This window comes from Peromyscus leucopus, chromosome 4 (genome assembly GCF_004664715.2).
Source record: "Peromyscus leucopus breed LL Stock chromosome 4, UCI_PerLeu_2.1, whole genome shotgun sequence".
Taxonomy (NCBI): Eukaryota; Metazoa; Chordata; class Mammalia; order Rodentia; family Cricetidae; genus Peromyscus; species Peromyscus leucopus.
Genome location: NC_051066.1, coordinates 143,599,737 through 143,621,571, shown reverse-complemented (window position 1 = coordinate 143,621,571; position 21,835 = coordinate 143,599,737).

The following is a 21,835-nucleotide window of genomic DNA, read 5'->3' as shown; positions in this document are numbered from 1 at the left end:
TGACTGATGGGTGTTCCTGTCAGTAATGTGAATGACAGGGCCAGATGAAATGGAATATACCACACTACACAAGTCCAGGAGGACTTTACCATAGGAATACTTAGGGCCTCGAGAAATCCTGTAAGGAAAAGATGCATCTGGTCCATTTTATCAGGCTGTTTGCTGTGGTGACCACTTTCCTCCCTCTCTGTTAACACCTGTAGGAAGTGAAGACCTGATATTATAACTGAGGATGGACAAGTGTGTTTGAGGCAGAATGTGACTGGTGATGTGTTCAGGTCTTCATTGAATCTGGAATCTTCCTGGACAGGTTCTAAAGTCACCATCTGCAGGGCCATCCAAGAGCTAGTCACCAACTAAAGACACAGTTCAAACAGGCACCAGGAGTCCTTGACCTGTGCCTGTAACCACAACTGCCCTGCCAAGGCTCCCTCTCTCCCAGACACCGCACTGTGAGCAGGAAGTGTGCACCACACAGGGCATCTGGCCCAAGGCCACCTGGAGGGACAGCACTTTAGCTGAGGCCTGGAGACACAGAACCCACTCTCATTGTGCCGTAGTTAGAAATTTAGCTCCTGTCTACAAACATGAGGACAGCGTCCTGACAGCTGCTGTGGTGTGGGGTGGCCAACCTTCCTTTCAGGCCAGCAGGGCATCTGCAAGGGCAGAGCCGCCTCGCTCAAGTTCCTGAACTCCCAAGGGATGTCAGCTCTGGGCAAGGTCACGAAACTCTCAGCATACAGAAGACATGTCTTGATGTCAACGAGTTCCTCCAAGGCATCTCAGATGCGGCACAGAGAGCTCCAAGAGTGAGCAGAAGTGACCTTGGATGGCGCAGAGCTCATGGGAGGGGAGGCCTCCTTTGTGTGCGCTCACATGGCTTGGAAGGGCTTAGCTCCATGGTCATCCAGGAAATGGAAGTTCAGTCGGCATGATGCCGGTCAACGGTGTGGTGAGCTGAGGTAGAAAAGACACATGATGAGAGTCGTCAGCACGGGAGAGGTAGAAGGACAATGCTGGACTGGAAACCAGGGCGGCTACTTGGAAAATGGGCAGCCCTTCCCAAGGACTCTTCAAATGCTCCATAATGGAGTGAGGCCAAGTTCCCTACACATAGGCAAACACATACATAGACCATACATGTGTGAATATGTACACAGACTACACACAAACACATACCTGCATGCATGTCCACTCATAAACACACACATCTACACAGACATACACACATGTATACAGACCGCACATGCTCATACACATTTACACACTCGCACATATAGAGAACACATGCATGCAAATATGCACATGAATGCACACGCACACACAGGCACATACACACACTTCCCACGTGTAGTTCTGGGGCCAGATCCCCACTTACCAGCTAAAGACATTAGATGGGTGACAAAGCTCACAGCTTCTTCTTCAGCAGATGAAGGACAAGTGGTTCCATGAAGTCACGTGTGAGCCTCACAGAGAACACGTCCCAGAGCCCGGTGAAGACCGGTCTAACGGCTGGTGCTGCTGCCGTAACATCCCTAAATATACATGTGAGTATTAGTGTATGTGGATGCATGTGTGCACGCGTGCACGTGTGTATATGTGTTCAGCTGCACTCACCTGTCCTCTGTGTGTGTATACATGTGTTCACATGCATGTGTTCATGTGCATGTGTGTGTACATTCAGTTGTATCCATCCATCCTCATCTATGTTGCTCAGACTTTTCATTGCGGTGATAAAATATACAACAAAAACTTGAGAGGATGGTTTGCTTTGGCTCTTGTCACAGAGTGTTTGGCCTGTTCCTGGACTCTGAACTGACAGTCATGTAGAGCACTGTGATGGTGAGGGAGCCTGGAGAAGGAGGCTGCCCACTTCATGACAGACAGAACGCAGTGAGGAAGGGACAGTAGACCAGCTGTGGCCTTCAAAGACCTGTTGCCTGTTTCCCGCTTCCTCCAGGGAGAGCCCACGTCCCGAAGGTCCTAAAAGTCCCCCAAACAGCACCATGTGTGAGACTTCTTACCCTCAAACTTAACACCACAGCCACGTATTCCCCAGCCCTCTCTCCTGCTCTCACCTCTTCCAAAGTCTGTCTTGGCCGTTATATTTATGCTGAGCTGAGAGAAAAGGCCAGAATATCGTTTAGTGCATGTTTTCCCAAGAACACCACATGTGCCAGGGAGCAATTCATCAACAGAGTCGGGGAGGAGGCAGCGGAGCCGGAGCCAACTGGCTTCTGAACTTGGCCTCTCCTCCTGGCCTGAGGAGACTGAGCCACTGTGGGTCAAAAGGGGAATACAACGGTGACTGTCCGAGGGTCGTGGAGCAATGCACAGATTCATCTTAATTAAGCCAAATTCAGCTTTGATCAGGGCGCCACTTCTTTATCCGTTTTAAGCAATTTGGAAAAGAAGCATATTTTTGAAATCACCAAATGAAGGCTGCATCCAGGAAGGGTGCAGCCAAGCACTGACCCCTCTGTGCCAAGTGCAATTAATAAAAGCTTGTGAGAGCCTGGGAAACTGGCTACCGCAGCAGAGTCTCACCACAATGCAGCATGTCAAGGGTTTAATTTACTGGAGAGCCTCCCAACCTGACTTGTACAAAAGGTGTCATGCTCATTCCTGAACTTAGAACCAACACAAGACCGTTAACCCCCTTGCGGCAGACTCCATGCCGTGGGGTCTCTCGCGCCTGCATGGTGCCCTCTTTGTTCCTCTGACTCGGTGGGTTAATATCCCAGAGTGCAGGAGGGAAGGTGGGTGCTTTGGCCACCTTCACACTGCACAGCTCTGCTCTCCTCCCACCAGACATGGCCTCTTTCCTGGGCCAGGGGAGCCATGTCCAGGCAGGTCTTCCACACTGCCAACCTTGAGAAGCAGAGGCCACTGCGCATGCTTCAGCTCTCCAGGAGACCTGGGACTCCGCACTGCACGTCCGCGTCCCAAACCCTCACACTCAGCCACACCGACCCACTGACAGGCATCCATCATGTCACCTCGACTGTGTTGGCTCGTGAATTATGAAGGCTCTTTGCACAGAGAGCTCAGGGAGTGACAGGGTGAGGCACAGCTCACTGTGTGCATCAGGTCCCTGCCATTGAATTGAAGATGCGTTCAGCATCACAGTACCCAGGGAAACAGGCTTGCTTTCTGCCCTGTCTACCTCTCACAGGTTTGTTTACACAGGAAGTGGGGCTCCAGTGAGGGGGGTACCTGCGTATGCATTCTGAGGCAGGGGTCCTGCAGATGCACTCTCAAAGCATGGAGTGAGTGGGGCGGCAGGCAAACCTTTCCTCTTCACAGGAGTATCCTTCACTAACCAAGGAATGGACACTCAGCTTCTCTGTGGCACATGGAATTCCACCCAGCAAGAAACAAAGGAACGGACGCTCCTTCCTAGGGAGGCAAGGAGCAGGTGATGCCCAGTCGTCCGCGTTACACCTGCAGCAGGCAGCTGTCGCTGCCACCTGCTCCCTGTCACCCTGCATTTGGGAAGTACACTTGAGTTTTCCACACTAGGGCACTAGGGAGTGACTCTCAGGTGTCAATCTACCTTCTCCAGACTCATCTCCTGCATTATCTGTTTTCCAAACTCACAGCCAGCATGGCTGGCAAACATCTCTCAGTGCTTCCCAGACCACCTCAGGCAGAGCCAGGCTCCTGACCGAGGCGGAGCCAGTGCTGCATGGGGACGCTTTGTGGAGCATGCTCAGGAACTCAGTGGGACCCAAACACTAGCTCTTCACACGGAGCGGGAGGCAGGAGAGAGTGCACACCACCTCAGGGGGCAAGGTTTCCTTCTGCACTGGCTTCAGCCTGCATCTGCTAAGGTGTTTTCCCTCAGCAGGAAGCTGGTTTCTTAGTGCCCTGGATCCCTGGTATGCAATGGAAAGAGAGTGAAAGGTCTGTGTTCCCAGTGGCTGATGAAAGAGAGGTCACCTCAACAATCGTGGGCCAAGTGGTGGTGGTGGCAGCTGTGGTGGTGGCAATGGTGGCCATGATAGTAATGTTGGAGGAGAGATGGAGGGAGAGAGGAAGGGAGAGAAGGGAGGAGGTGAGAGAGGAAGGGAGAGAAGGGAGGCGGTGAGAGAGGAGCTTGATAATGCAAGAGTCAGTGACCATATTTTCAACATGTCTCTTCAACTGTCCTGAGTGGGCCCCTGATAAAGGAGATCACCCCCTCTCCCTCAACTGCCCTGAGGGCACTGGAATGGGCACCTTATAAAGGAGATCACCCCCCACCCCCACCTCCTCCTGTGCTCATGCCTGTTCTGTGGCGAGATGCAGGGAAAGGCCTCATCACATGTAGACTGCTCACTTCCGGTCTCAGCACCTAGAAGCACTGAGACTTCAGGAGAGACCCCCCATGGCTGGCTGAGGAGGGACTGACAAGCACACTGCCTGCTGAGCTACATCTCCAGCAACCCCATCTCTGTTCTTTAGACATTGCGTGTTCTTGGGGATCCTGTTAGTGCTGTGCAAAGTGGACTGAGGACAGCCATGAACAAGAAGGAAGCCAGAGGCCTCCTTGTGCTGGGTGGGTGAATCCCAGCAGGTGGGAAGAGAGATGGCACTTCAAGCCTGTCCAAACATTTGGGTAAAGGGGTCAAGGTCATGCAGTGAACACACCCTGGGGCACCTTCATAGAACCTAAGAAGTGACCGCTGCCCGGGAGAAACAGCAGCAATAGTAACCATGCAGCAGGAATCTTCCCTTGCATCCCTTTCAGCTGCCTCCCCATTGAGTTCCTAGCTCCTCTTCTAGGCTCCAAACATAAATATGTGGGATTCTTGGAGTTGTTGTGAATGCCAGCTGCTCCCTGATTTGGTCTGAACCAGCGACCCCTGAAAAAAAGGAAAATAAAAGCGTCAACTCTATTCTGACCTATGGTGCACACACTTGCAGGCGCGCACACACACACACACACACACACACACACACACACACAGCCTTTCCCCTAAGAGTCCTGGTGAGATCCAGTCCAAGGCAAAGAGGTGAGAGTGAAGCCTGGTCTAGGACAGAAGGGGTACGTCTTAACTTGAGAAGGCAGGAGTCTGTCAAACACGAACACACTTGCAAACGGCCTGCAGCCAGGACAGTCAGGTCCATGTGGAACGGAGGTCAGAGCTGAAAGGGAAGAGCTCTCCGGGCACAGTCAGGTCATTTTTAAGGTCACAACATAGAGGGAGGGTCTCTAAAACAGGGTGGAAGGTCAAATGCTGAGTCAACTGGCAGGAACAGAAAGTTCTAGAGGGCAACATGGTCCCCTTACCTGGAGACGTGAGAAAGGCCATGCTCCAAGGAGGCCTGACCCAGAAGCCTCTGCAAGCCCCTGGCAAGTTAGTTTTCTGTTGCTGTTATAAAATCCCAACAAAAACAAATTAAGGGAAGAAAAAAATTATTTCATCTTACAATTCCTAGATCACACTCCAACACGGAAAGAAGTGAGCAGGGGCTCAAGGCAGGACCTGGAGGCAGGAGCTGATGCAGAGGCCATGGAGGGGTGCTGCTTGCTGGCTTGCTCCCCATGGCTTGCTCACCCTGCTTTCTTATAGAACCCAGGACCACCAGCCCAGGGGTCTCACCATCCATAATGGACTGGGCCCTCCCCCATCAATCAACAATCAAGAAAACCCACCCACAGGCTGCCCACAGGCAATCTTCTGAAGGCAGTTCCTCAACAGAGGTTCCCTATTCACAGGTGACTCTAGTATGTGTCAAGTTAACAGCAACAAAAAATCTAGACAGCACACCCCTCTTGCTGGTACTGTCCAGGCAAATGCCCAGGTGCTGGGTCCTGGGTCCATGCAAATATGGGCAGATGGGTAATGTCCAGTGGCCCATTGCAAGGTGCTGCCATTGAATATGCAGGAGCCCTTGTGTGTGTGTGTTGGGGGGGGGGTGCCACTACAAATGACTTCACTGGCCCCCTGCACACTATGTTCAGGGGACTGATGGAATCTCCTGGAAGAACCACCTGAAGGTGTGGGCAGGTCTAGATGCCCTGGTTCATTCTTCCTGCGGGAGAACTGCTGTTTGGAATGCTGCTGCGTGCAAGCACTTGACTTTAAGCTGAGTGCCACACCAAGGCACAATCCTCACTCTTCCAGAGGACGGGAGAGCCAGGCATGGACTGAAAATGTAGGACAAGGCTACATTAAACCACCGTTAAAGCAGAGCCTGGTTCCCACATGCCCCAGTGTCACATGGCATCAAGTCTGTAAAGAGTATCTCCCTGGCCAGAGCCCAGGGAAGGCCCACAAAGCTCTTCCAGGGGAAGGGGGGCTTTTCCTAAGTGGCTAAAACAGATGAAGTGTCCCCAGATTCCCCCAGGGCTGCTGTTCAGATGGGCACACACAAGAAACCCCGCAATGATGTGATTTTTCCGAGCCACACCATTAGCGGAGATATTTCCTAAGTTTTATCTTTAGCTTCGTTATTCTGTGACCACCAAGGGCTCCTTAAGCACTTCCCGGAGATGGATTTTTGTCTCAGATCGGGATTTCATGCCTCATTATCTCACAGCATTGTGACTTTTAGGCAATCATTTCTCACTTATTATTTTAGTGGGGGCACCAGGGATGCAGTGTTGGGAAACGCGGAGTTGTTTCTTCTCCTGGCAGATCCAGAGCCAGGGTCCCCACCATCCAGCCAGCCTGTTTCCTTAGCATTGTCAAACATAGGTGGGAATTAAAAATTCTGAATGTACTTTACATAATTAGTGTTTTAAACTTGTGTGATTTAAGCACATTTTAAAGGCTGATTTGCCATGATTCCCACCATAAATCTCTCCTGCAACATATACATCAACGCTCTCCAAGATTGCTCCCGAATGTGAATTACTAAGTGCTGATGAATAATTTTGAATAATGTGCCTGCTTTCACCATTGAGTGGAAAATTAAGATTATGGCATTGCTCCATTTAGAGCTCATCGGTTTGCCAGAGTGAATGTGGCAGCTGTTTGGCCTCCTGAAGTCACCAGTGTGGCCACAGTGTTGAGAAAAGTTCTCCATGGCAGGGGTCTAAGATAAGATGTCTCAGGTTAGAATATCCCTCTCCCTCTCCCTCTCCCTCTCCCACTCCCTCTCCCTCTCCCCCTCCCCCTCCCTCCCCTCCCCTCCTCTCCCCCTCCCCCTCCTCTCCCCTCCCTCTCCCTCTCCCCTCCCCCTCCCTCTCCCTCTCCCCCTCCCTCTCCCTCTCCCCTCCCTCCCTCCCTCTCCCTCTCCCCCTCCCCCTCCCTCTCCCTCTCCCCTCCCTCTCCCTCTCCCCCTCCCTCCCTCCCTCTCCCTCTCCCTCTCTCTCCCTCTCCCTCTCTCCCTCTCCCTCTCCCTCTCTCCCTCTCCCTCTCTCCCTCTCCCTCTCCCTCTCCCTCCCTCCCTCCCTCCCTCCCTCCTCTCTCTCTCTCTCCCTCTCCCTCCCCTTCCCCTTCCCCTCTCTCTCTCTCTCTCTCTCTCTCTCTCTCTCTCTCTCTCTCTTTCTCTCCCTGAGACTAGGGAGATACCTCAGTTATCTGCCTCCCAAGTGTGAGGAACTGAGTTCAGATCCTCCGTACGTATGTAAAGGCTGGGCATGTGATTCATGTCTGTGATCCGAGCTCTTTGGAGGTGAGGACAGAGGTTCCCTGGGGCCTGCCTAGGCAAATCAATGAGAGACTGAGGAAGACACTGGACCTCAATTACTGGCTTCCACATACACTTGCACACAAGTGTTCTAGACAGGCATGGGCTCATCTGCACATGTGCACACACACACACACACACACACACACACACACACAAACACCACCACCACCACTACCACCACCACCACCACATACATGGCACATAAAAAGAGATTTTTTTTTCTTCCAGATAGCAGGAATGAATGACCAGTTCCTTGGGAATTTCAGATAAAAGAACAAGAAGCTTAAGGCTCAGTGTGTCAAGGATGCCTGGGATGGGTACCAGCTGGTCACATTTGTGCCACAACGACAATGACCTAATCTGACAGACCAGAAGAGGAGGAAGACACCAAACCCAGCCAGTTCTGGCGCCAGTGGGGGTCCCACCAGGCTATAGTGATGTACACCATACTGTGTTTCTGAACTTAAATTTTTTTCAGAATCTGAGAATTTCCATACAGAAGCTGATAGAGTCTAGGGTGGAGCAACACCCTCGGTCACCTAACATGCCCCAGTCCCCCAGAACAACTGCACAAAGACTGTGCTGATGTCAGCACCAGCCTTCCCCAAAGCTAAGGCTTCTGCAGCATGTGCCGGGCACCTGCCCTGCCCCCAGCGCCTGTCCTGCCCCCAGCGCCTACCCTGGCCCTTCCTCTACCACCTTGTGGTCCTCAGTGCACCACTGAGCAGGAGACTCAGATACCTCAGAAAGCTTCCCCAAAGTCACACACTTGATAAATTAAGGGCCCAATTTCACCCTTGACTCCCTGGGGCTCAAGGTCAAAACTTCTGAAAACCATGTTGACATCAATGCCAGCAAGAGCAAGGGCCACTTTCTGAAAGTTCAGTCCTGAATGTTTGACAGACCTTATTTTTAACCTTTACAAACCTTGTACAAAGTGGACATCAGCATCAGACTGCAAATGAGGAAGCTGAGAGATGCTAAGAAGAAAGATCCACCCAAGGTCACACACCTGTCAATCAGCAAGGTCAAGAGGAGAAGATATCTGGTTGACTCCAGCAGAGAGCATGTCTCAATCTGCCCCTCCTGTGAGCACTTGACATCTGTCCTCTCAACAGAGTCACAGCTCAGATTGCCAGCAGGGTCTTCTTCCTCTGTGACTCAGCTATCTGTTCGTCTCTTCCCCTGGTCTGGGTGCCCATGCCTTATGCCCACCTTATTATTCTGTGGAAGACTCGGCCACCTCGTGAGTCAATACCATAGCTGAGTGACATACTGAAGATGCCTCACACCTGGGTCACCTCTGACTTCAGCCTCTTACACTTCCTACGTCACAGTGTTGCTCTCTCTTTTCCTGCCAGGCTGACTTCCAGGTAACCACCCCCAGTCTCCTGGATGCAAATATTGTATCTGCTCCAGTTCCTCCCTGCACCCTGGCCTCACTTCCGATGATGGCTACATCCAAGCTCAAAGGTCCAGGGACTTCCTACTCAGATTCCGGTACTCATTCACACAGGGCACTGATTCAGTACCTCCCATGCCAGACACTCCTTTGGATGCTAGGGATGCATAAGGGAATACGAGAGCACAATTTCCCACAAATGCACACATGCTTCACTCTGGAAGGAAAGATAATTAGTGACGAAAATGACTGCATTATGTAACACAGAGATAACGGGCATGGAAAATTGACTGAGAATGTGGGAGGTAGGAGGGAGCATGCTGGCCCACAGTTAGAAGGGGTCTGCGTGGTTAACAGAGACTTGGGAAGCCATGTTCAACCCTGGAGGCTAGAAGCTATGCAAGGAGCTGGCTAGAGTCTGCAGGGAAGGGGTTCTGGCTAGGGTGGGTAGACTGGATGAAAGGGGATAAATTTCCGGGGAGAAGATGGTGGGTGAGGGTCTCGTGGTCCTAGGAACTCCACAGTTTTTTTCTGATTTGTTTTCTGTTGCTGTGATAAAACTCCATGTCCAAAAGTAACTCCAGAAAAAAGTTTATTTGGCTTACACTTCCACTTTGTGTCCATCACTAAAGGAAGTCAGGGCAGGAGCTCAAGGCAGGAACCTGGAGGCACAAACTGAAGCAGGGGCCATGAAGGGGTGCTGCTTGCTGGCTTGCACCCCATGGCTTGATCAGCCTCTTTTCTTTTACCACCAAGGACCACCTGCCTGCCCAGGGGTAGCACTTCCCACAGTGGGCTGAGTCCTCTCCCATCAATCATCAAGACAATGCCTCCTAAACGATCCTACAGCCAATTTAACGAAGGCACTTCCTCATTCCAGGGGACTCTAGCTTTCACAAAAAGACTGGCTAGCATGAGGGTCCCCTGGGAAGTGACTTGAAGATGAGATCAGGAACACTGGCTTCTGGACCCCAAGGGGCCATGAGCAGACTGCCATGATCACCCCCTGGCTCTGGAAGGGGGCTCACACAGCTCCAGAAATGCCATAGGGGATGCAGAGCAGAAGCAGGCTGCTTGGTCAGGAGCATTCGAGAGGATGCAGAGAGCCACACTTAAACTAAGGGCAGTGGATTCTGGTTAACCACAGACTGTGGACAGGCCACGTCCACAGGAGGCTGGTGTAGGAGCTGTGTGGCCATTGCCGTCCCAGAACATCTCTGCCTGGATCTGACCTTCCCTGATCTGTGGCATCTTTTGCTGTGCTAACACTGCCCATCAAGTCAGGCCGGACACTGTAGGGTTGCTCAGTCCACTCTCACTCATACCTTCTCATGGAAATCTTAGTTAATCTCACATTCATTCAAAGCAGGAAGCAAAATCCCCAGTTCTTTTTTTTTTTAAGATTTATTTGTGTGTGTGTGTGTGTGTGTATGTGTGTGTGTGTGTGTGTGTGTGTATGTGTGTGTACATATGTGTGCAGGTGCCATAGAAGTCAGGAAAAAGGAGTCTAAATTCCTGGAGCTAGCACTATAAGTGGTTGTGAGGCACCAGACTTGGGCTGTGGGGACTGACCTTCGGTCCTCTGAAAGGGCAGCAGGGCTCTTAACCACCCATCCCCCACCCACTCTAAAGTTCATGTCCGTGTGTTTATGTAGGAGGAAGTGTAAGTACCGGTCATGAATCTAGAAATGGGCCCGTGAGACGGGGAAAAAGAGACTTTAGGAAGGGCAACAAGGTATATGTATTAAAATGGAAAGATAATACTGAGGGTGGAAGGTACTCACAGAGTGAGGGCATGGAGATGGGGGAGACTTAGGGGATGGCGAGAATCAGCCCAAACTATATATGAAAATAACACAAGGGGCTCTGTGATTCTGTGTGCTAATTTAAAACATTCTCAGAGAAATAAGCTCCCTTCCTTCATGGAAAAGAAATGTAGAATGTTTGGGATGCAGTGTGCTGCAAAGTGGAGCTGCACACAGAATTCTGAATAGATGGGAAGTGGGGGCGTCCCCACAGCTTTCTGAGAGAGGACCAAAGACCACACGCACTGTTCTGTCTTGGGGCATGCACTGAGCATGTGCCCTCTCAGATGTCACACAGTGCCTGACACAGTAAAGAGGGAGGCACAGTGGGGTGGCAGGTGTTCCCACAAGCCAGGCTTCTCATAGAGGAGGCTTACAACTACCACCATGTAGAATCAGCATGTATGTATGTGTATGATGCTATGATCAATATACAGATTTCTGTGAGGTTAAATACAAAACCAAAATAGATAATAATAATAATGATAATGATAATAACAACAACAACAATAATAATAATGATAATAATAATAATCACCCCCTGGGGTTTGACCAGAGCAGGTGTGAAGAGAATCTGACTTTATCCTTAACAGGTAAGGCCAATCCACGGGGGATTCTTCCATGAGGGTTTGCTCTTTACAGCCCATTGTCAGGCCTGGTGCGTTCTGTAATCTTCCCTGAAAACTCGCCTGCCCCTTGTCTTCATATTCCACATCATGTCTATAGTCTGTCCTCATGCTCTGGCTTAGAAACCATCATGTGTGAATATATTTTACACTACTTTTAAAAGATGTATTTATTTTATGTGTGTAAGTGTTTGCCTGAAATCTTGTCTGTATACCGTGTGTGTGCCTGGTACCCATTGGGTTTCCGAAGAGGGCATGAGGTCCCCTGGAGCTGGAGTTACTGACAGCTCTGTGAGCCTCCAATGCCAGCGCTGGGGACTGAACCTCGGTCCTCTCAGAACTGCTGCGCCATCTCTCCAGCCCCCATTTTGCATTCTTGATGTTCTACACTACACTCTGTGAAAGTCCTGTCTGCGTCCATTGTCTTTACGTCATTGACTAGTGTTTGAAAGCCGGGAACAGCTCCGTCAGCAAAACGCTTACCTTGCATTCATCAGGTAATGCCCAGAACCTGTGTTGAAGGAGGAGGAGGAGAGGGAAGAGGCTAGACATGGTGGCATGCTCTTGCTGAGGAGGCAGACACAGGTGAATCTCTGAGGCTCACTGGTCCGACAACCTATCTGACTTAGTGAGTTCAAGGACATTGATAGACCCTGCCTCAGAAACCAGGGTAGGTAGCAAATGAAGAACACAGTTGGAAGTCTCTCTTTGACTTCAGTTCTCATGCAGATGCACACATTCACATGTACATATACACACCAAAAAATAGTTGTTGAAAATAAGAAGTCACGTACAGCTTTATACTCTACACTAATCTGTCAGAATAAGAGTTTAAAATGCTTAGTCAAAAGCACATTGCTGATAGCCACACAAATACCCCTCTGTGCTGGGGTGGGAGGTTGGGAGCCCACCCTTCCCTTTCTCCCTTTCCCACAGCTGTTCTAGATCAGCTGTTCCCTGGTACATCCCGCTGGCCTTGTGCCAGGCTGAAGACAGGGCCTGTCAGGGTCTCTTCATGTCTAAGGTCCCATAACGCTTTATGCTGGAACTGAACTTGGCATCCTGGTCACATTTGGCACCTGAATGAAGCCTCAGGCCAGAAGCAATTGACTCTGTTAATTTGTGCCAAAGAGGGATGGGGGACAGTAGAGTGGTCATTTCGGATGATGGGTGTCGTGAACACAGATGGAAGGGTCAGGTTCCGGGGTCTGAAGGGTGCCAGGCCTGTCATGCTTGGCTAACTAGAAAACAACGGAATTTCAAACCCAAAACAGACCTGGCAATTACTTTGCTGCCAGCCCCCAGAATAAACAAACATCAATATGGCTTTTAGGGTGGTTTTCTTTGTGAACACATTTGGGAATATATTCAGAGAAGGGAAAATGTGAGGGGAGGGAGGGATAGGTCACTTTAGGAAACACTGGAAAATGTATTATTTCAATATGGAACTTTTTCTGCCTCCAGAAGCAACCACGTCACCGCCTAGCACTTCTCTAGTATTTAACTAGAAAATGAATGTTTCTAAATGCTGACTGGCTCCTCTAGAAGTGTGATTTATAGTATGTTTAGGGATGCAGAAATTAAGAAAAAAGTAATTTTTGTAATTTTTGGCTGTTCTCAGGGGCCTTTGTTGAGGTCTAATTGTTTGTATCACACATTTGGTAGGTCCCTGGACAAGCTGTCTCAAAGTGAGTTAGGGAAGAATGAAGGGCTTTGTAGCTGGTTACACTCAACAGTGCCTGCCAGATTGAAGAACAGAGCTTGGCCTGGCCTGCATCTCCACATGGCACATCTGGTTCTGCCACACATCATTCTCAGGCCCATTTCACAGCATCAGGGGAGAGCGACTCCAGAAGGCCAGCCAAGTCCTGGGACAGTACAACAAGTCCCTACCCAAATGGGATTCAAGCCTACCCAGTCCACACTCATCCCAGAAGCCCAGGCCACCTTTGATGGTCCCTACATGTATCCTTTGTATTTATGAAACAGTTCAAAATTAAGGAGTAAGAGGCATCCCCCGAATTAATGGTTCCATATTGTGGGATCCTGTAGGCTGTGAATATGTGTTGTTCTCATTGGTTGATTTGGCTTATAGCCAGGCAGAATAAGGCTAGGTGGGAAAGCCAAAGGAAGATTCAGGGACAGCAAGGGTGGAGTCAGGACAGATGCCAGCCAGCTGCCCAAAGAACAAGATGCCAGAGAACCGGTAAGCCACAGACCATGTGACAATAAATAGATTATTAGAAATTGGTTAATTTAAATGTAAGAGCTAGATAGTAATAAACCTGAGCCATTGGACAAATATTTATAATTAATATAAGCCTCTGAGTGATTATTTGGAAATGGCTGTGGGTCAGGGTGGACAGAGAAAAAAATGCTGGTTACAGTTCCTCAGGATACTCATAGACCTGTTTTAGCTTCTCGTTAAACATAAAACCAAATCAACCCCCTCCAAAGTCGGATGTATGATCAGTCAATCAGTGAGGTAAACAGACCTCAGCCTCACACCTGGATCTCTGGGACCCTGGTCCTTAATTCCTATGATTCACTGCTTTACCGCAGGTCCTACAACTCAGACGGAAAGCAAACTATCATGTATCATGCCCAGCTCAGTGCACACACACACACACACACACACACACACTCTCTCTCTCTCTCTCCCTCCCTCCGTCCATCACTCTCCCTCCCTTCTCTCTCCCATGTCTCCAAGCCACCCCCCTCTCTCTCCTCTCTATTGTTTAAGTCTAGTTCAAGCCCCCCACCCCCTGCATGCTGTGACCAGAGAGCATACTGGAGCTACCAGCCTCCTTTATCCCATGCCCGCCCTTGTCATTCCCCCGTAGCCACTGGGCCCTTTGAAATACATACCAGGCATGATGGGCAGAATCCTATGCCTCGGAAAGGTGCCTTGCCCTTCTCCCTGAAGCCTGTTACGTCACACAGAACAGAGGAAAACTGAAGGTGAGAAGGAACGAAAACCACTAGTCAGTTGATCTAAGAACACAGGGTCTCTGGGATTATTCAAGTGGGTCCAAAGTACACAGGATCCCAAAGAGCAGAGTGGGAAGACTCCACTCAGCACAGCTTCTTGTAACTGGGTTTCTTCCCCTGTCCAAGGGCATTTGGTGATACATGAGGGTAGTCTTCATTTGCCTGGTCTCTGCTTGGTCTCTGGTACCCAGAACAAGGCCATGTTCAGAGTTCAGTAAATATTTGTGGAATGGATTACTGCATTTTTTAAGACAATCTGGAGAGGCGGCATGCAGTGAGTAAAAAGATCAAAACAGCATGTCCCCACCCTTGAGAGCTTACACCGTAGGAGGAAAGGCCCTTTGTCATCTAGTGGGGGTCCATGCTGTGACTGAAGTGTTGCAGAGGCTCGATGAGAACCCCTGATCCTGGTGCCACATGGCTCATCCACCCTCAGGAGGCCTGTGTGGCACCTCCTTATGTAGTCACATGGCCTGTCCCCTGATTTGAAGGGAAGCAAATGAGGCCTCTCAAATCTTGTTCAGAGAGTCAACCATGCCTGTGCTAGGGTAGAGTCTTCTTTCCACAGGGGTCAGGAAGATAAATGATGGCGTGTGCCCTTGAGAGGACAGACAGGGATGATAGGTGACCAAGTTTGGATCATTTCCTATTTCTACATCCTCGACAGAAACTGAAAGAGAAAAAACTTTTGTAGAGAGTGGTTGGCAGGCAGGAAGGTGGAGAGACCTAGCTGAGGAGGCTACAAGTTCCCATTCTAACTGAGGTCGTTATCCCAGATCCACCGGTACTCTTTGGGGACTTGCCCACAGGCTCATGGAGGGCCTCATGGCCTGGTAGCTCATGGAGGACCCTTCAAGTCACAGGTGCAAATGCGACAGACACCAGCAATATTCTGGCTGCAAGTAAGCACACTTCATTTGTTGTTATTTAGCGTTTGTGTCTGGGACGTCTTCTAAAAAACTGTTCTTGTTTCATGTGTATGAGGGTTTTGCCTGCATGTAGGTAAGTATACTATACGCACGTGGTACCTGTGAATGTCAGTGAGGGCATCATATCCCCAGGAACTGGAGTCAACAGATGGCTGTGACCCACCATGTGGGTGCTGGGAACTAAATCCAGGTCCACTAGAAGAGCAGCTGGCCCTCTCCACTGCTGAGCCATGTCTGAGGTGTCTTTCAGGTGATACATGTCTTTTGGGGCAGTTTTGGCTTTATCGGTTGTGAGTCTTGATTTGATCTGTAGGAAAAGCAAATGAGATCCAGGGTGAAGACTTCTTTCCTTCCTATTTCTCCTTAATTTTCTCTAGCTGTCTTGTCTCAGAATGAAGCCCTCCTCAGGGGATTGCCATGCTCCACAACCTGCAGGAATATGCTCTGCCCATCTCACCCAGCAGACGCTCATGAAAAGAGCCTGCCCTTGGCAGAAATTCCCTCACCCGTGCTCTACGAACACAAACTGTGTAGGTTTGAACTTCACTGGAAATTGTGGAGTCGGGGAACCTCCTGATCCAAGAACACGGGGATTGTCTGAGGCCTCTTCTTAGACCAGGAAGTGACTGGCATATAGCCTGGGGACTCATGTGACATGATTTTAAGTCTCTTTAGTGGGTCTCCAATAAAAGATACTGTGCATGCCTCTTTCTTTAAGTTCTGCAAATAATACCACAAAACTCATTTCTCTCCGAGCTATTACGGTTTAATGGTCCCAGGGGTAGAGTGCTAACAATTGGGTATATATTCTAAGTACAGACACAGACATTCACACATAATTGACAGGGAACACTGGTCACTGTCTCAGATCAAAGGACACCCGAACCTTTATAGCAACTTTCTCCTCTATCAAAAACCCACTGACCATGACTTGGGATGTCTTTGATGATATGATCTATTAATAAAAAGTAGCAGAACAGAAAAGCATCCCAGCATGCAACAGTTTAGGAACTGAAAGACCATAGTGTCCATGTTCATTTTATTTGGGTATCACTCCATGTAAAAGAATGAATGTGTGGTCTTTGCTGGCTAGATTTCATGTCAATATGACACAAGCTAGTGTCATCAGAGAGGAAGGAACCTCAATTGAGAAAATATCTCAATAAAATCAAGCTGTAGGCAGGCCTGTAGAGCATTTTCTTAATTAGTGATTTAGGGGGGAGGGCCCAGCCCATTGTGGGTGGTGCCATCCCTGGCCTAGTGGTCCTGGGTTCTATAAGAAAATAGACTGAGCAAGCCATGAGAGCAAGCCAGTAGGCATCAGTCTCCCATGGCCTCTGCATTAGTTCCTGCCTCCGGGTCACTGCCTTGAGTTCCTGCCCTGACCACTTTCCATGAGGAACTGCCACGTAGAAGTAAAAGCAAAATAAATCCTTTCCTCTCCAGGTTGCTTTTGGTCACAGTTTTTCATCACAGAAACCCTGGCTAAGGCAGAAATTGCTCATGAATTGGTCTGTGACAGAACTGACCATGCTGTTATTTGGGGGAGGATTGTGGAATGACTTTGGAACTTTAGGCTGGAAAAGTCATGGATTTTTCAAAACTTGGTGAGCTGCTGTTAGAATTTGGAAGGTTAGAGGATAGTGCCGAGAGCTGTGCAGATGATGGAGCCCTGGCTTGCGGAGTTTCAGAGTGAAGCAAAGACCCTATCAGAGCCATTTGATATTCTGAATTGAGAATCTGTGGTCCTGGTCAGCTGGAAGAATCAGCCGTAATTAACAAGAGACCAGAACCAGTGAAGTGAACCTGTGGCTTCACTGGGTCAAGTGATGCTGGAGCTGAGATGTTGGTGGTGACCCAGAAGACATCAGCATCAGTGGGTGAAATCTGGGAAGTGATTACTGAGAGTCAGCACTCAGAAGCTGTATTCCAGAGGCAGCCAAGGCTCTACCTCCTGCTGGCAGCCAATCCTGGTCATTTGTAAGAGCTACCCAGGTAGTACTGGTTTTGTCTGTTCATTGGAGAAGGAAAGGGTCATGGAGAGCAGCTGGGGCTTGGCACTGTGAGGGGCCAGAATAGGATGTTGGTGAAGGTACAGCTTCAGTAGCAGCTGAGTTTCCAGGATTGAAGGGATCATGGAGAGAAGTTGAGGCATGGTTCGATGTAGAGAGCCCAGCGGAGGCTTTGGTGACAGTGCAGCCTGGTGACATCAGGAGACACCAGGATGTTGGAGTTATCAGTGCCATGGAACAACTGCCAAGAACAGCAGCAGCCACAGAGTGGAGCCTACCTGAGCCAGGGAGACAAGCGGTGTGTGCTGTGGCAAGCCCTTGGAGGAGCCCAGAAGACGGGGAGGGAATCCTCACACTGAGCCTTACATGCTGGACTTTGGTTTTGCTTTGCCTTGATTATGGCTGTGCCCTGGTTAATTCCCTCTTGGAGTAAGAAAGTATTTATTTTCTTATTTTACAGGAGCCCACAGTTAAGAGACTTTGAGCTTTTAAGGAGACTTTGGCTACTTAGGGAGATTTTAAATATTTCAAAGAGACTTTGGACTTTTAAGTATTTGAATTTTTGAAGGCTGTGGGACTTTTAAAAGTTGGGATGCTATATACTGTGATATTGATATTAACGTGAGATCTTGTGTTGAACAAGAAAACAGGATTATTGTTTAACAGATAAGATGTTTGTCAAGTAGATAAGGGGTCAATTGTACGACTAGATTTTTTTTCTTTTTCTTGTCAAATTGATACAAGCTAGAGTCATGTGGGAAGAGAAAACATAAATTGGAAAAATATGCCCACCAGGTTGGCGTGCGGGCAAGCCTATACAACGCGATCTTAACTAGTGATTGATGTGGCAGGTCACGGCCCACCTTGTGCTAACCAGCTTTTGTTGCTGTTGTTAACTTGACACTGCTAGAGTTCTCTGGAATGAGGAATTGTTCCCATTAAATTGGCTGTGAGATTGTTTGGGGAAATCTTCTTGATTGATTAATGGTTGAGGTGAGATGATCCAGCCCACTGTGGGTAGTGTCACCCACAGGCAGATGGTGTGGGTGCTATAAGAAAACTGGCTGAGCAAGCCATGAGAGCAAGCCAGGAAGCAGCACTCCTCCTTGGCCTCTGCTTCAGTCCCTGCCTCCAGATTCCTCCCCTGACTTCCTTCATTATGGACTGTGATGTGAAAATGTAATCAAAATAAGCCCTTCCCTCCCCAGGTTGTTTTTGGTCATGTGTTTTGTCAAAGCGATAGAAACCCTAATTTAGATGCTCTCTCTCAACCTCAGAAGTTTCTCTTCTTTATCCCCAGTGCCCTCACTGCTAAGTTTAACGCCTCCATTGGTCCAGGCTTAATGGACTCATTGGAATAAGTCATTAGGAATGCAGCTCTGCCCTGTGCCCTCCCTGAGAGCTGCTCCCCGCCACACACACACACTTACAATATGCACTCATGGAGCAGGGGCTCCTACAGGACGAGTTATCCATGGTTGGTGTCTCACAGCAAGTCTAGATGCCTAGGGCGCATGCCTATCCAGAATTGCCTGGAGACATGTAGGATTTTTTGCTCATTAAAGAGTCAACGATATGGCCCTTCAGATGATGGCCTCTCCTACATAGATGGGTTGAGAATTAATAAAATGATTGCATTATTTAACAGACACAGAAACCAGCTCAGCCAAGATTAATGCAGTCACTTAGAGAGCTGGAACTGACAAGAATTGGGAGGACCCTCCCTGACTGTAAGACACAGTCAGCTTTGCTAAAAACGGAAACAGGGGAATGAGCTGGGATGGCCTTTGCACATCTCTGTGTTCTGTCACCACAGGGCCGGAAATGCACACTAATCCTAATTTAAAATGCTACAAGAAATGCACCAATACAAATCAGTAAAAGGCTGTTAATTGAGAGGCAGGGTAGGAGAATGGGAGGGGTTGGAGGGAGGAATGGAAGTAAGAAATGAGGTAATTATATTTTAATTAAATTTTTTTAAATGGAAAGAATTCAGTACAAAAGACCTGGGAGGGGGAGGGACTGAAGAGAGGTTAACAAACAGTGTGTACTGCTCTTGCAGAGGACCTGGGTTCAGTTCCCAGCACCTTTGTGGAGCACTTCACCACGGCCAGTAACTCTGGTTCCAGGTATATTATGCTCTCTCCTGGCCTCTGGAAATACTTACTCTTGTGTGCCATAAATTCACACAAACACACACAAGCACATAACTAAAATTAAAATTAAAAACCCTAAAAATAGTCGAGGCCAACAAGATGGTTTAGCAGGTAATGTCACTTGCCACCAGGCCTGAGGACCTCAGTTTGATGCTCAGGACCTACATGGTGACAGGAAGAAACTGACTCTCATAAGTTGTCTTCACACACACACACACACACACACACACACACACACACACACACTATAAACAAACAAACAAACAAGCAAATAAATGTAAAACCATCAGCAAAAGAAATGTAAAATTTAAGAAATCCACATCAAACTTACCTCTTCACATTTTAGGAAACTTATTTTCATGCATACAAGCATGCAATTCCCCAACACATACCCCCATGTAGAATGACCCAGAATTTCCAAGAGAAAAGAATTTGACAGAAAACATAAAGGGGAAAAATAGCAAAATTCAAAGCATGTCAAGTTTCGCCCATGCGAAAGTTCGGTTCATGTGTTAGGAGCCCCAGGTCCATTTTCAACTTGCTGATGACAGAGACATGCATTTGTACATGCTGATGACAGAGACATGCATTTGTACATGCTGATGACAGAGACATGCATTTGTACATGCTGATGACAGAGACATGCATTTGTCCATGCTGACGACAGAGACATGCATTTGTACTCACTCAAGCAGGCTCTCTGCCACTCAGGACAGGCATGAGTGGAGTCTCCTGGGATGTGATCAGCAGCAGCTGTTTTCATGTGGCCCAAGACCATAAAGAGGAACCACGCACTGCACAGCACCCCTGTCTTTCCTGCTTAGAACCCCCCAAGTTAGCATTACAATAAACCTATCACACTCTGGGCTCTCCCCCTCTCTCCTTATCATCTCTCCTAATCTCTCATTTCTCTCTCTGCCTCCACACCCAGCACCTTCCGACCTCAGGGCCTTTGCACTGGCTGCAGTCTCTTCTGAAGGGCCTGTTTGCATCATCTCTGTGCGGCTGGCCCACTCTCAGCCATTGTCTCCCACTTTTTCTTTTATATAGTACTTTCACAGTCTGAATGGATGGTTTAATGTTCATGGTGGCTAGGAACAACTCCTGCTAGTCTCAGCTCCCTGAAGCTCAGGTCTCCCCTTGCTGTTCTGATGTAGGTTCACAGAACCTCTGACTGTGCTGGGGTGACATTGTACTTTTCTGGCATGAAGGAAGGGAAGGACTTAAATAGCCATGTAGTTACTACAAGGTACAGATGAAATGAATTGGGTGCTTTGAGGAGAAAAGAGTGGCCAGAGGCCAGCAGTGGAGAAACAGAGGCCCTACCATCCAAGGAAATCCCATTTGTGTCAGATCTTAAATGACAGAAAAAGTGGCCCTGGATTTATACCTAATCCTGAGAAAGGTTGTCCTAGAAGATGGAATAGCAAGTCCCTGGGTAGTACTCACAGCTTCCGAATCAGAGGAGAGAGAAGTCCCCTGCAGTGGGCTCCATCTATCATGCACCTCCCTGCCTTCTACTCCTTCCTCCCTTCTGAGGAGCTGAGGCCCTCACAGCCTCATGCTGAGCATCATTAACACACCCAATGCCCAGTCCACTCTGGCCTCCTACGTCCCCAGCCTGGGTTCCAGCGCCCTCATTGTAACCGCTCCCACGCACTCAAGCTCCAAGCAGCTCCTGTCTCTATCACCACAACGACAAGCTGCTTTTACACACCTCCTGGGACAACCCCACAGTCCCTGATCTGTGTTTACTTGGTGGAAGTGATTGGCTACTTTTCTTGTTGAAAAAAATCTTGCATTCTGGCATAAATTGACTCTCGGTAACTACCTCACTGTCTGTACACCTCTGAATCCAATGTGTCAGCTTTTGGTTAGATCTTTGTGTAGATGGTATTCGAGCCATCGGTCTACATTGCTTTCTTTTCTGGTGGTACTTTCCTAGCATCAGGTTAATACAAATCTCATGGGATGGCACGGTTCACCCTTCACTGTTGGCAGTATTTTCCAATTGCTGATACCAGTTTTCCTAGTAAAACTGTCAGAAGAACCATCCAACTCTAAACTTTACTTTCAAGTAGGATTTTCTAGTGTCATGATTCAAACCCATTGTCTGTTATAGATAAACACATTTGTTCAGCCTCTCATTTATTGCAATTGTGTTCATTGTTCTCATTGCAAAGGGATTCACTCAGTGTAATAAAATTCATTTGAAGTGAACAGAAAATTTTTAGTGTATTCATAGATATGTATAACCATCATCATAGTCAATTTTGGAATATTTTTAT